Genomic DNA, 15,013 nt, shown 5'->3' on the forward strand with positions numbered 1-15,013 from the left:
AACAAGGATGCCAAAATCCTCCAATGGGCTCTCCAAGGACAGGTTGACAGAGTCTAGCGGTAGCGTCCAACCTTTCATCTGGCACAGCTGGGAAATGTGCCCGAAGCAACTTCCCCTCAGTGGTATATCTTTAGGAACAAGGCTAATCCTTAAGACAAACTGATGTAATTCCGCCCAGGTAGCCCCTGTTCCCAAGATTTCTCGAGCAAGATTTGCTATTGCTGATATCATGTGGGATGCTGTTTCTGCAGATGTCGGTACCGAGTCATTAAGACAGTGTGGGAGATGAACTCTGTTCTTGACCGCATTCCACAAGACTGGAGGGACGTCTCTCTCTCTCTCTCTCTCTCTCTCTCTCTCTCTCTCTCTCTCTCTCTCTCTCTCTCTCTCTCTCTCTCTCTCTCTCTCTCTCTCTCTCTCTCCTCTCTCTCTCTCTCTCTCTCTCTCTCTCTATCTCTACACTGGAGGGAGGGAGGAGGAGGGGAGGAGGGAGGAGTATCGTCAGCTTTGGGTCGCGGCAGGCCTCCTGGAAGACAGACATAGTTCATGATGTCTATCCAAATGGGTGACCGGGATATATACAATCGAGGCCACCTGTCTATGGTCAGGGCTCAGACAGGGTCGTTTCCGGGGTGACTCCGCTTCATAGACGCTTTTGTTCGGCCTTCTTCTCTGATGGAGGGTGTGTAGGTGTCTGGGGCCTGTGACTCAAGGACCTTGAATCACGCTCATGAGCATGTTCCACTTCCAATCCATCATGTCCAGAAGAAGAAGGGGTTCCCCTGCTTGACCGGGACTCCGGGGATTCTGATGTTGCATCTCAAGTCTAGTATGCAGTGGATGGTTCTCGGTATTGTGCACCACGATGTTCTACAGATCGTCCACGTCTTTGGAATACCATTGTTCTGAAATGATAGCAATGTTCTACTTTAAGATAAATTGTCCCTTCTCGTTTGGCAGTGAGGACAGAGGCATTTGTCCAGAGTTTGGGCTATTTTCTTGGTAATTCCTACACATGCTCCGTGAAACCATTGGTCACATTGGTCACAGCCTATCATCAACTTTCCATCATCCGGCTTGTTACAGATACAATAATTGGTTTGATTGCTGAAGAGCCAATCCAAGGTTAGATCCTCTCGGGCCTCTGAAGAAATCCTGATCTTAGAAAACCTTTGGATCCAGCTTGGGATTACACAATCTCAACAAGGCTTGAGGCGACCATGATGATGTACTGATGTTGTCTTGGAAATCTTATTAGTTATTATTCCATGTCCTTTCCAGGACGGAGACAACTTCTTGCACTTCCCCACAGTAGAGGCAGTGTCCAGTATATACACAATTTTTCCCTCTTGAAACTTCTGGGACAGAATCCTCAAATCATAATCATGCATTTTTTTACGGGCCAACCTATCTATAACCGATGTATTATTATTACACGATCTCAACAAGGCTTGAGGCGACCATGATGATGTACCGATGTTGTCTTTGTTGTTCGAACTTCATATAATGTATTGAAAATCTTATTAGTTATTATTCCAGGTCCTTTCCAGTATATACACCATTTCTTCTTCCTCTTGAAACTTCCGGGACAGAATCCTCAAATCATAATCCCTTTTCATCTGGAGCTGAGTAGTTTGCACTTTTTTACGGGCCAACCGATGTACATCCCCAAGAGCTGAGGCAAGCTGACTTACATACGTTTCGGGGTCCAAAGATGGAGATTCCTCCCGTGTGGCACTGAAAACTAGCTCTGCATGTTGATTGATTTCGCTACATGGCATCAGCAAATTGGCGGCATATCCCGTTTATCTATTTACTGCAAATATCAATGCTCCTGCCAGTTGTGGTAGAAAATCGTCCCACCTGGTCCAAGAGGGTGCGATTAAATCACTCTACTTGTCCATTCGCAGAGGGTTGATATGGGGTTGTCATGGTTTTGTGTATCTGAAGTAGGGTGCAAAGTTCAGTGAACTATTTACTCTCAAAGTTCCTTCCCTGATCTATGAATACTTGGGAAGGACATCCAAATCGAGAGACAAAACTGCAGCCTAGGCTGTCACCTCAGCCGTTTGGGTCGCCAAAGCTATGCACTCCACCCATTTGGTGAACTGATCAACCATTATCAAAATGTATTGGTTACCCACATCGCTCTTGGGCAAGGGACCAATGAAATCAAGATGAACTCTTTCCATGGGTGCCCCTGCATGAAAGTTGATCTTTGGTGACCGGTCATGTCGTACGGGTCCTTTGTTTCGGCTACATGCTGAACAGGTGCTTACATAAGATTTGATACCCTGTACCATGCCATGCCAGTAGAACTTGGTTTTGACTCTGTAGATAGTTTTTCCATTCCCAGATGTACCGCAGCTGCTATATCATGGTGTAACCTTAGCACTTCTTGCTGTAATGATTTCGGGACCACCAGGGATGCCATGCCTCGTGTTGTCTTTTCTTTTATGAGAGGATCAACACGTAACAGTCCCTGACTGTCGATCCGAAATAAAGTCGAGACGGGAGAGACTCTCATTACGTAGAGGTTTACACATCCTCTGCGTATCTCTGGGAGCATGTGCGAGATCATCATTCAAATATCCAGAATGATCCCTGAGTGGCTGGAGTGGGTGAGTTAAGATTTAAAGTCACATCGGCAATATTTCAGCCATATCGTGACTAAAACTAGTTCTAAATGCAGAATACATACATATAATATATACAACCCTGTCAACGAAGGACAGTAAAAGTACTAGATTATCACAAAATTATTTAAAACTAGCTAGCAAATATCTTTAAAAGAAGAAAACTATTTTTGGACAATACAATGTAAACCTGAAGGTAGATCACCATACTAGGGTCCATGGGGACTTACCTGCATGGACCTTAGATGGATTTACACCATCCCTTCAGACATTGGCGTTTATGCTGAGATTTAGCCATACATTAAAATGACAAAAATACTCCGATTAAAAACCTGGTAGACTTAAATTTGTCAAATGTTTTGGGACTTACGTACCCTCTCACGAGGACAATAATTTTACGATACTTTAACCCCCTTTGAGGGTACAGCCACTAACAATTTAAGTTACTAATTAAAACTTCCAATCATAAAATATTTATCTATTTAAAAATAATTTAACAAATCTAATTCTTTTAATAATGCAATAATGAAATGACAATTTATATTATTAAAAAGATCCTTCAATGTTCGTGATTTAAAATAGTTATCCCTTATGATGGAATTTTCAACACACTCAAGCAAGACATGCTTGACCGTGAATCTTTCATCACAATGGATACAAAACGGAGGATCCTCAACTTTCAACATATATTCATGAGTATATCTGGTATGGCCAATACGACATCGTCGCATGATGACCTCTTCAAATCTGGACTGACAACCCAAGTAGGTGTAACCAGGTGTTTTATTGCATGTAATTTTCTGATACCTACTTGGGTGTCCCACTTCTTTTATCAGATCACGGATGTAAGTTCTAATGCAAGCTTTGTAATCAGAGTATGGGATGAGAAGTGGTGTCACAGATTTGTTGAGTGCTGCCTTAGCAGCAACATCGACCAATGAGTGAGTGAGTTAAAATGTATCGTCACATCGGCAATATTTCAGCCATATCGTGACGAGAACAATTAATTTTATACATAGAAATTAATGGTAAATTGTAAAAACCTGTCAACGAAGGACAGTAAAATAACTAGATTATCACAGATTCGAATTTAAAGCTAGTAATTAAATCTGAAACAGTTTAACTATAGATGACAATACAAGGTAAAAATCAGGCTATAGATCGCCAACAACTGAAGGTAGATCACCATAGTAGGGACCTTGGGGACTTACAGTGCCTTTGCTTCCTGCATGGACCCTAGCTGGATTTACACCATCCCTTCAGCCGTTAGCGGTTTAGACACATTTAGCCATATATTAAAAACACACATATTCTACGATTAAAAAGGTTGGATTGATTTAAATTGACTTTGAATGTTTTGGGACTTACGCACCCCCTCAGGAGGACCATTATTTTACAATACTTCAACCCCCCTTTGTGGGTACAGCCACTAACAATTTCAGATTCTAATCTAAACTACCAATAATAAAATATTTATCTTTTGATACTTGTGAGACCATTAAGGTACGATATAGTCACTGACGTGTGCGTTATTATCCGGTTTTCGATCATGTCACCGTATATCTGGGATGAACCTTTACATATTATATAGTAGGGTGTGTGGGTACTACACCGGGGCCTAGTTCATCGATTTTCTGACCCGCAGTAGGGGTCTATGGCTCTGAGTGGTATGTACGATGTCACATTAACCATAGAGGTATGTTATTTCTAATGACTAATTAAGTAAGATGTATTGTCAAGTCAAGTTTGGTGAATAACAAGATCTGCGTCACAATAATCTTTGGAAGAATTGCAGACAGTGTACTTCTTGTGTTTATTAAAAGCGCTGTAGGTGATCATGTTGAAGTAATGTACCCGTTATATACGAAACCGATACTTAACAAAATAGAAGAAACAGACATGATGATCCTATTTATTACCAAATTCACAGCGTACTGCTTCAGTAGCAAATATTTCTTTGCAAAACACGAAAAAAGAGACCATTGAAAGCCCAGATGAAGTCGGGGAAATGACTTTACGTTTTGTTTCTTGACAAATGGGTTTCTAACATTAAAACATGACGTCTTTGTATAATTTATGATCATATAAAATCAATTACGGTTGAGCACATATTTGTAGAATGTCATTCACCAAATATATTACAAAGGAAAACTGCAACCCTCGTAAAGGGTGTCATGAACACAAAGCTCAAAATCTTCGCGCCAAAGAGCGGTGTTTGTGCTTCTTGCTGTGTTGTCGTTGAATTTAGCGCATGTCTCAATAGTATTTCAATGATATCAAACCATGTGGGATGAAGTTGGAACACCGCCGTGGGCAATAGTCTGAGATACCTGGACAGAGTGGCCGATGCTCATTATATCAATCACTGGAATGCATGGTTCAGACACAAGTGATATTGTTGTGTGCGGAATTACACAACAAAAAGTGAGTTAGTTAGATTTTACACTTTTAGCAATATTCCAGCAATATCACCACCACCAGCAATGGGCTTCACACATTGTACCCATGTAAAGAATCGAACCCGGGACATCAGCGTGACGAGATAACGTTTCAACCACGAGTCCATCTCACCACCCCTACTCATCAAAGAAACAAACAAACGCATTATACCAAACAATGGTGTGTCTGGGTCAGGATCGATTACTACAGGAGACGTTTGGTGATGCCAGAGGTGTGATAATAAATAAATCTAGAAACACGAATTCGAACCTGTCTATTATCATCGGATCCTGACACGTCTGAGCCCTCGCCTGTTGCTGTGAGTCTGTAATGGCGCTGGACACTGAGAATGTTGTCCACCATAGGAGCAGGAGTGAAGCCCTGCGCAGGCAATACCGGAGGCAAATGAACCCCAGGGAATGTGAGGCTTCACATCGAAGGATCCAGCTGAGACACTGGAAAAAGTTTCCGGAACAGGCTTTATGCACTTACAGGTTGGAATCGATAAAAAAGCACGTCCAATCTGTGTCCGCTGCTTACAAACTCTGCTATGCATCGGGGATTGAATTACATGTTTACTTTGGTTGTAACAAGTTGTTATGTCCTTTCGGGATAGCATTGCAGATCATTTAGTTTGTTGCACGGTTCCATGAGTCGTACACCGTTAATTATTTGTTTAGAAAAGCCAAAGGAAAATGCATGTATTCTCATTTCAGTCAATAAGTGTAAGCTTACCTTATGATTTCAAGGAAGCCATCAAAGGAATATCAAAAGACTGGAAGTAACACGTGACCTTGATATCTCACATATGGATTGGGCATCCCGTGGTTTCCTTTAAAAAGAACTGGGTAGAAATACACAAGCAGTAATGTCTCTGTCACTGCTGAAGGGTTGTCCTTAGGGAATACTCATCTGTAAATTGGAGGTATTACTTCCATTCTGGATCAAGTCAATGATGACAGCCGCCATATCGTAGGAAGGGATTATGAATCTTAAAGGCACAGTTGGGATGATATTTGTCCTAATGGACGGCGTGCTCTGTGGTATATTAATATAGCTGAAGAACCTAACAGGTAACAATTGGTTTATATTTGTATCTAGTGAGTGAAACGTTTTTACCTCCTTTTATGTTACTTGTTCCACAAGATTATGAGACTCAATATTTTCTCTCACATGAGGGACAATTATCAGTCTCCAACTGAATAAGACAAGACTCTTTTACTTTATAAAAAGTACAGTTGGTGTAATGTGTGAGATGACACCAAGTGTGTATGTGTTGCCTTCGCCAACCATTGGGAGAAAATTATGGTACAAAAATTGGAAGCAAACGCGTTGAGAGTATCAGTCGTCAGAGTATTACTTGTACAAGAAGTGAGAGTAAAAGTGTCACTTAGTAGTGAAAGTAAAGGAATAACTTGTTCGAGAAGTAAGAGTTAGGGTATTACGAGAAGTGAGAGTAAAAGAATTAGAAACAGTAAAAGTAATGAGACTACATTACGTCAGTGTACACATGGTATTATTGAAGGTAGTCAGAGTACAAATATTTAGTCTTTAAAGGTCAATGAAGGTCTCATAAGTGTTCTGTGGTAATGCTATTGACAGAGTTGTATTTTTACTGCATTGTTTCTATTAAGATTCAGTAGAGGGCTGGTTACTATATTTCGACTAACTGGTCTGGAAACATGTAGCCCTATTACGGACTGTCACAGGATAGTCTGACCCAGTTAGAGAAAGTTCTGGAAGATTTGTTCTAAGATGCCTCGGTGAAAGATCAAAGGCCCCGACAGTACTTTATCATACGATAATGTGCACTTTTTGCATAACGTCACAATGTATTGGCGTCACTGTGCGTCTAGTCTGCTCCCTCGTATTCGAACACTTTTGCATTACGTCACAATGTAAGCGACGTCACGATGCATGCCAGTTGTCATCGCCTTGTGCAGCCTCCTACAGTTAACTACTCCGTTTGCATCCCGTTTCTTGGTTTGCAGTTGCAACACGCAGCTAACATCACTGGTGGAATCGTTACGTTTATGTTTTCCGACGTTTAAAATGTCTCAATTCGACTCAAAATATTACAGCGACACCGTAACGTTTGCAATAATGTTTACATTCCCACAATGGAATCGTGTAATGTCGCTTTACTAGAGTGAGTGAGTGAGTTTAGTTTTACGCCGCCGCAATATTCCAGCTATATGGCGGCGGTCTGTAAATAATCGAGTCTGGACCAGACAATCTAGTGATCAACAGCATGAGCATCGATCTGCGCAATTGGGAACCGATGATGTACTGACCACTCGATCCCGTTAGTCGCTTCTTACGACAAGCATAGTTGCCTTTTGTGGCAAGCATATGTTGCTGAAGACCTATTCTACCCCGGATCTGCACGGGTCCACTTGACTAGATGTTTGATTGGCATTTTAGTAGATGCTATTTGATGAACATAGAGAATTTTCTGGGTTTCATCTTCTTTTAAAACAATAAAAAGAAGAAACCCAGAAAATTCTCTATGTTAGTCGCTTGACTAGTCAGCTTCATCTGGATGTACTGATCTAAACTAACGTTGGCAGTAGAAATGCGACGTTCATATTGCCCCGCGTGGTTTATGTTAATCACGACGTGATTAAAATAATTAAGAGAAGATATTCAACCCGAACGTAAACCGTCATCAAACTGTTTATCATTTGTTTTTCTGGTAACGTTCGTCTTCACGTAGGGGGGCAGACACGTCATTAGAACCTGTGCGAGGATTGTTAATTTTGCTCACTGACACCGCTGTTTGTTTTCTGCCTTAGATTAATCGTAAATATCCATCGAAAGTATTAAAATTGGCATCTTAGAAAAGGAATACAGTTCGCTCTACCACCAGATATAGTTTTTCATACCATATTTTAACGTCTTTTGGTATGACGCGATCGGGGACCGCGTCCTCGTGCTTTAACTATAATAGTTCAGGGCGAAAGTGTGCTTTATTACACCATACATGGTGGTAGAGCGAACTGTATTTCTTAATTATTATAAGTAGGAGACCGCCTCCGTGGTGTAGTGGTTAGAGCGTCCGACCGGGCAGCGGACGGTCGCGGGTTCGGTCCCCGATCGCGTCATACCAAAAGACGTTAAAATATGGTACTTGTTGGTCCCTGACTGGCGCTAGGCATTAATGGGTATAATATGGTGTCCTATAATTGCCATCGTGTGGCGTGTGAAAAAAACAACTACGTCGTGGGCGACGTCGCCCATGACGTCGCATAGAAAAGACGACGTCGTGCGCGACGTCGCTTTGTAAAATATATTTTGGCTACAAAAATAACAGGCGACGTCGTGGGCTCGGAGTCAGTATAATGCGTCTGAGTGGGGTATTCATGCTTCACTGCGGCATGGTATCTCAGTGGGCTAGCACTATAAAACCAGCTTCAGTCTGGGCTAGTATAAGCAGCCGCACCTACACATACACACGCATGCACGTGAAATATTCTCAAAACCCAATTTCACCTCACCTCACCTATTATAAGTGGGAGCTAACTGAATGATCTACTTTCATCTTGCATTTCCAGCCTAGACCTATTTTGGAAGCCTGAACACTGTTTGATAATACCATTGCTGACTTTACTAGTACTGTGATAACTGCTTTTATATTATATTGCCTTTGTATTTATATTGCCAGTATATTTTGGACTGACTAAGTGAGTGAGTGAGTTAAGTTTTACGACGCTTTTTAGCAATATTCCAGCAATATAACGGCGGGGGGACACCAGCAATGGACTATATTTTTTAAGTGCCATCGTAATTCCTCTGTTGTGATTTGGACAGATTTGTACACTTAGTTGATTATATCAAATCTCTTTGTTGTTGGTTGGTTCTACACCGAGAGTTTTGACGGATTGGACCCGTGAAGATCCGGGGTAGAATAGGTCTTCAGTAACCCCTGCTTGCCACAAAAGGCGACTATGCTTGTCGTAAGAGGCGACTAACGGGATCGGGTGGTCAGGCTCGCTGACATGGTTGACACATGTCATCGGTTCCAAATTGCGCAGATCGATGCTCATGCTGTTGATCACTGGATTGTCTGGTCCAGACTCGATTATTTACAGACCGCCGCCATATAGCTGGAATATTGCTGAGAGCGGCGCAACCCTAAACTCACTCACTCACTCACTTGACGGATTGATTAACGTATAGTTTTAACTTGGGAATCAGCACGTGACAGTAGCACGAGTAGTGAGAGTAAAACCATTGAGAATACAAGGATTGAAAGTATAAGTTCAGCTCGACCTTTCTTCATGTACATATTAAGCCTCTAAAACATATTTTCTGTTATTTTATCGCCGACATTTTACTGGAATATTACTGAGTGCGGCGTTAAACAACAGCAACATCGTTTGTCGCCTGTTGAGACAAACTCTATTCTAATAACTTTATCGACTTGTATATGTCTGTATGAATTTCATGTAAGCTCAGATTTTAAGATATATATTTTTCAGACGAAATTACATTGAAGTCAATATTTCCGTAAATGTTAATCAGTATCGACTAGTATTGACTTGTCTGGCGTTGGATTACAGAAGTGAACTCAAGACATTCAGACTCTAAATTGAATACATTTCTGTAAATAAGGCACATGCGTCATTTCTGTGCGGGATACTTCATACTCAATGCCCCAAAGGAAGTTGTAATTTTGTAAGAACTGAGTCCTCAAGTGGAAACCATATTCTATACAGAGGATTCACACCAGACTAATTTCAGCACCGACTCAGGGCTGACAGCAGTATCTGTGTACATATTTAATCGAATCAACGCCACAAAACCGTGTCTATAATCATGAGAAGTCTCTGTTGGAAGGTGTCCATCTTATGATATAGACAACATCATGAGCATGTGTTTATGAATCCGTGAAAGTGATGACACCAGGTGTCCACAAAGATTATGTTCGTTTTCATGTATTGCATGCCGTATACCTCTTCTGACAATTTTCTGCTATTGATTATCTCAATTTCTTGTAGAAACACGTGGTGCTGAATATCAGTGCTATTTGGCTAAGACGCTGACATGCATATCAACAATCTGTACAACAGGACCTCATTGAACATAGGTTGTATTTTCAAAATAATACTTTCTGGTGAAATATATCCTTATTTCACGTAGTTAACTTTCAAAATATTCACAGGGGATGAAAAAAGTGAAAATGTTGTCAGATACCACAGTACATACGGAAGGCCCGGGTTCGATTCCCCACATGGAGACAATGTGTGAAGCGTATTCTGGTGCCCCCGAACAGGATGTTGCTTTAAATAAAGTGGAGTTAAACCTCACTCACTCTCAATGGACTTCAGCAATATTTCAGTTGTATGGCCACGGTCTGTTGATTGCTGAAGACCAGCTCTAACATCGTGGTACTGTAGGTACGAGTATCCTTTCTTTCTGTTATTCTTTCTGTTATTCTCTCTCTCCACACATACCTCTCCCTCTCCACACACTCTCTCTCTCTCTCTCTCTCTCTCTCTCTCTCTCTCTCTCTCTCTCTCTCTCTCTCTCTCTCTCTCTCTCTCTCTCTCTCTCTCTCACTGCGTCTGAGAAAATTGTGCGATGCAACTACGTTAGCCGGTTTGAGTGTCATCACACCACTATCATTAAGCTGATAGAGATTTTAACTGGAACATTCTTCGGAACCTTAAGCTTTGCCAAAGGTGGGTAAGGGATTTTAGTGACAGATCACTTCTACAAAACAACCATTTTGTTCACAACACATTTTCAGCGCATCCATGTAATAATTTTTTCATTGTTTCTTTTCGAACAATCACTGGATTGTCTGGTCCAGATTCGATTTGTTTACAAACCAAATCGTACACAGTGTCAGGATATACGCCAATAAACAGAGCGTTGATCATGACAAAACAGTTCTCTAATACACCTTGGTTGATTTGATGGCATGGCGGTGGAAGCGTCTGCTCGCTCGTCACACTGTTCGATTCAACATATTTATATAAGATATTTAGCAATATTACAGCAATATCGATAACATCGATATCAAAGCGAGAACGCCAGAAATAGGATTTGGTCAATTTCGGAACTAGGGCAACAGGCAAACACTTTAACCATTTGGATACCAAACCGCACTGACACAACTTAAATTCTTTGAAACAAATTAACGACCAGAGGATCATAAAAATTAATCAAATCAGTTACCGATGCTGGTTCCGAAACTTGAGTGGGTTCTCCCTCTTCATAGACTACCAGTCATAGAAAGGGACAATCAATTCGCTCAATACACCACCACCGTGTGATTAGGTTTGGTAACCAAAACCAATACCTAACAAAAACACATATACAATTTTCTGTTATTGATTATCTCTCATTTCTTGTAAATACATGTGGTGCTGAGCGGAATTAGCAATTGAAAAACAATTCCGCAGTTCAAAATTGCATTTTCTTTTTAAAGATGACTTGTAATGGAGGAAATCGATGCCCTTGGGTTAAGAGCGCTGACATACAAATCACCCATCTGTGCTGCAGGCCTTCTTTGAACATGGGTCGTGTTTTCAAATTAATGATTTCTTGTGAAATATATCTCTACTTCACGCTCTTAAATTATAAAAAAATCACAAGGGGTGAAAAAGGTGAAAATGTTGTAAAATACTACAGTAAATGCGGTATGGGCCGAGGGTTACCCTTATTGTGTCATAGGCCTATCTTGGATTCCTCACACGGAGACAATGTGTGATGCCCCCAGCAGGATGCTGCTTGAAATAAATTTGAGTAAAATCGTTCTTACTCCCTCATTCCTCTCGGTCGAACTCACTAAAAATAAGACTGTGTGGGACTGTTTTGGAGTGTCATCGTGCCCCAACAACGTGTCTTGTATGAACGGCTATAAGTGTGTCACCTCGGTCATGTTCAACACTCATTAAGCTGATAAAACTATAATTGAAATATTGTTCCGAGCCTTTGCCAAGGGCGGGTATAAGGGATTTTTGTTCCAGATCACTGCTTCAAAACAAACATTTTTTTTCTATACGAAAGAAAATGCCGACGATAAAGAAAGTTCAAAACACACTTCCAGAGCATCCAATTTTACGGTTTTCGTAAAAAGACCTATTGTTTTTGCAGTTTGTTTCTGGAACATTCCTCTTTTCGAACAAACCCAAAGACCCCATATCGTTGGAATAATGCCAACCGAAGACCATATTCCAGTATGCAAGTGTTGTCCTTTGGTTTAATGCGGTGAATTCTTCAGTGAGATTGCATCACATTCCTCCTTGGAGCAAGATCAGTACTATCTTGAAACACTCTCGCTTCTATAAGCTGACGAAAAATTCAAAACGGAACAGCCAACAATACATCATGTTTTTCTTGTTATAAAAAATTGAATGTTTGATTTGATTGTCTGTACACTTCAACAGCTAACTCGACATGAATGAAAATCAATATTTGTAATCAGCCAACGCCGTTTAAAAGCAACTTCGTCGACGATAAATCTTTCTACATGGAGGAATTTAACATCACATATTATACCTTTGTATTACAACCGTATTCATCGTCGATTTTACACGGTGCTAACTCACGATAATTAAGCCATCATAGGTTTTGTCCCTTTGCTGCCTGATTGTGGGTTTGAATCTCTGATTCCTTTTTTTATTTAATCATACCCGTGCTGATGGGTTTCACTCTGACTACCACACGCAATCAGGGGTTTGGAATACTGAAGCAGACCAACTTAACACAACTGACACTCAAGATAGTGTGAAGAACATTTCATCTCTGTCTGACACTGTCTTGAGTCCTTTATAAGAGCACGTTTCTTTAAAGATACATCTCCATCCATTAACCTAAATATGACACTGACACATTAATGCATTACGGGGTTGAATTGGTCCAATGTTATGAGACCGTAGATTTATGTTATTTCAGAAAGTAAGATTCATTGATCTATCAGTATTGTCATGAAAATACACAGCAATTTACAAGAATGTGTATTGATCCCAATACCACCTTGGTAATAATAACAATCAGAAGAAGAAGAACGAGGGCGACGATATCAGCACATAACAGTATGAATCATGGAATGCAAGTCAAGTAGCATTTACACGTTCTAGTTTTCTTCATAGAATAACATCGTGAGACGCCACTGCACTCTACAGTCTACGCTGGGTATAGGTTCCATTCTGATGTTACTAATCTGTTTTAAGTTCTCGATTTGTAATGATTACAACTAGAACATACTCGACATAAATTAGGAATGTTTGTTTTCGTCCAATATTCAAGTTCATGCAGCCAATATGAGCAAAATATACAAGTGCATGCAGCCAATATGAGCAAAATGTACAATTGCATGCAGCCAATATGAGCAAAATATACAATTGCATACAGCCAATATGAGCAAAATATACAATTGCATGCAGCCAATATGAGCAAAATGTACAATTGCATGCAGCCAATATGAGCTAAATATACAATTGCATGCAGCCAATATGAGCAAAATGTACAATTGCATGGAAACAAACCCCAAGCTCTGACAAGGAGTTTTGATAGTTTAATATAACACTAAGCCTGTAACCACACAAGTCGCAACACCAGGATTAATGGGTTCTGATGAACACCGAATGATTTTCTATCAGTCTGGAACAGAGAAAAAAGTCTCCTCACTCCTCACTGCAATAAGTGAACTTCAATACCGATCCATCAGCACCGTGTTTTGTAGTCGCAGACACCTCCACAGACGCCATCTCCTGCGGGTGCTATCACTCAGTTAACTCGGTAAGACCGAGAAAAGTGGTGGAATATATGACTGCACCATCCAGATTACTTCATCCAAGCTTTGACCCACATACAATAACTTACTGAAACGTTAAGCACCATCTTCCAATATATGCCAAAACAAAATCTTCCATTATGGAAACTGTCTACTTTATTGATACACCTTTGAGACAAGGAACGCCTTAAGCGTTGTGATGTGGTAGGGGGATGGTGATAGCGGATATTGGCTAAGTTGTTAACCGTGGTGGCTTTGACTATGCTGTTGGTGGTGACGATAGTGATTTTGGTGCTGATGGGTAGCGACAGTTTTGCTAGTAGTGTTTGTGAGGATTTGTGATGAGGAATTCTGGGATAATATGATCATCATCATTATCATCATCGTCATACAAAAATCACGAAATTGGAACTAACATGGACTCAGGTTTTAATCTTCTGAGTGAACAGCTCACTCTTTAACATTTGCCCCGTTTTACCAGACATTGATCTGATGTTTTCACTTGATTCAGTGGGGTTTTTTCTGTTTCAGTTCTTTTCCCTCTTGTTAAGAATCGAATCCTCCCCTTGCAAACGTTTGCAGTATTGTGGATAGCCGTTCAAAACCCTCGTCGATGCATCATATTGATCAAGGTGCTTCCAAAACTCAAAAGAGAAAGAGCTGCCGTCTATTAATCAGCGACTTGCTTGTTTCAAGTATTCCCTTGTCGGTATTCTTCGCTGTCACAGTTTCAACCGAATAATTAATTAGAGTTGTCTAATTGTCACTTCTTCTAATAAGTTTGAAATAGACACTTCTCCGTCACTGCTGAACGTCTCGTCGTGTTAGATCAAGGACCTTTACAAAAAAATCGCACTTTAATTGGCCGCTGTGTTCAAGAAGAAGAAGAAGAAGTTTATTCTCATAAATCACATGCTGTGACATAGAGAACATACAGATAATTTACACTATCAACAGAATGAGCTTCAAGAGAAGGTCGGGTCTCCGTTGTATTGAAGATTACTTATAATGATTAATCATTACCAGTATATATTTGTTATAGTTGCGAGGGGATTCAGATCAGATAGGTCTCATTGTCGTAAGAGACTATAAAGTGGATCGGTTGGTCATAAGGTGTGTACTCACGGTGCTATTTGTTGTAACAACTTGTAGTATACGACTTGTACTTGTAATAAAGATTGTATCGTTTCTT

This window comes from Haliotis rubra, unplaced genomic scaffold, assembly GCF_003918875.1.
Source record: "Haliotis rubra isolate DU_JTF1 unplaced genomic scaffold, ASM391887v1 Scf100, whole genome shotgun sequence".
NCBI lineage: Eukaryota > Metazoa > Mollusca > Gastropoda > Lepetellida > Haliotidae > Haliotis > Haliotis rubra.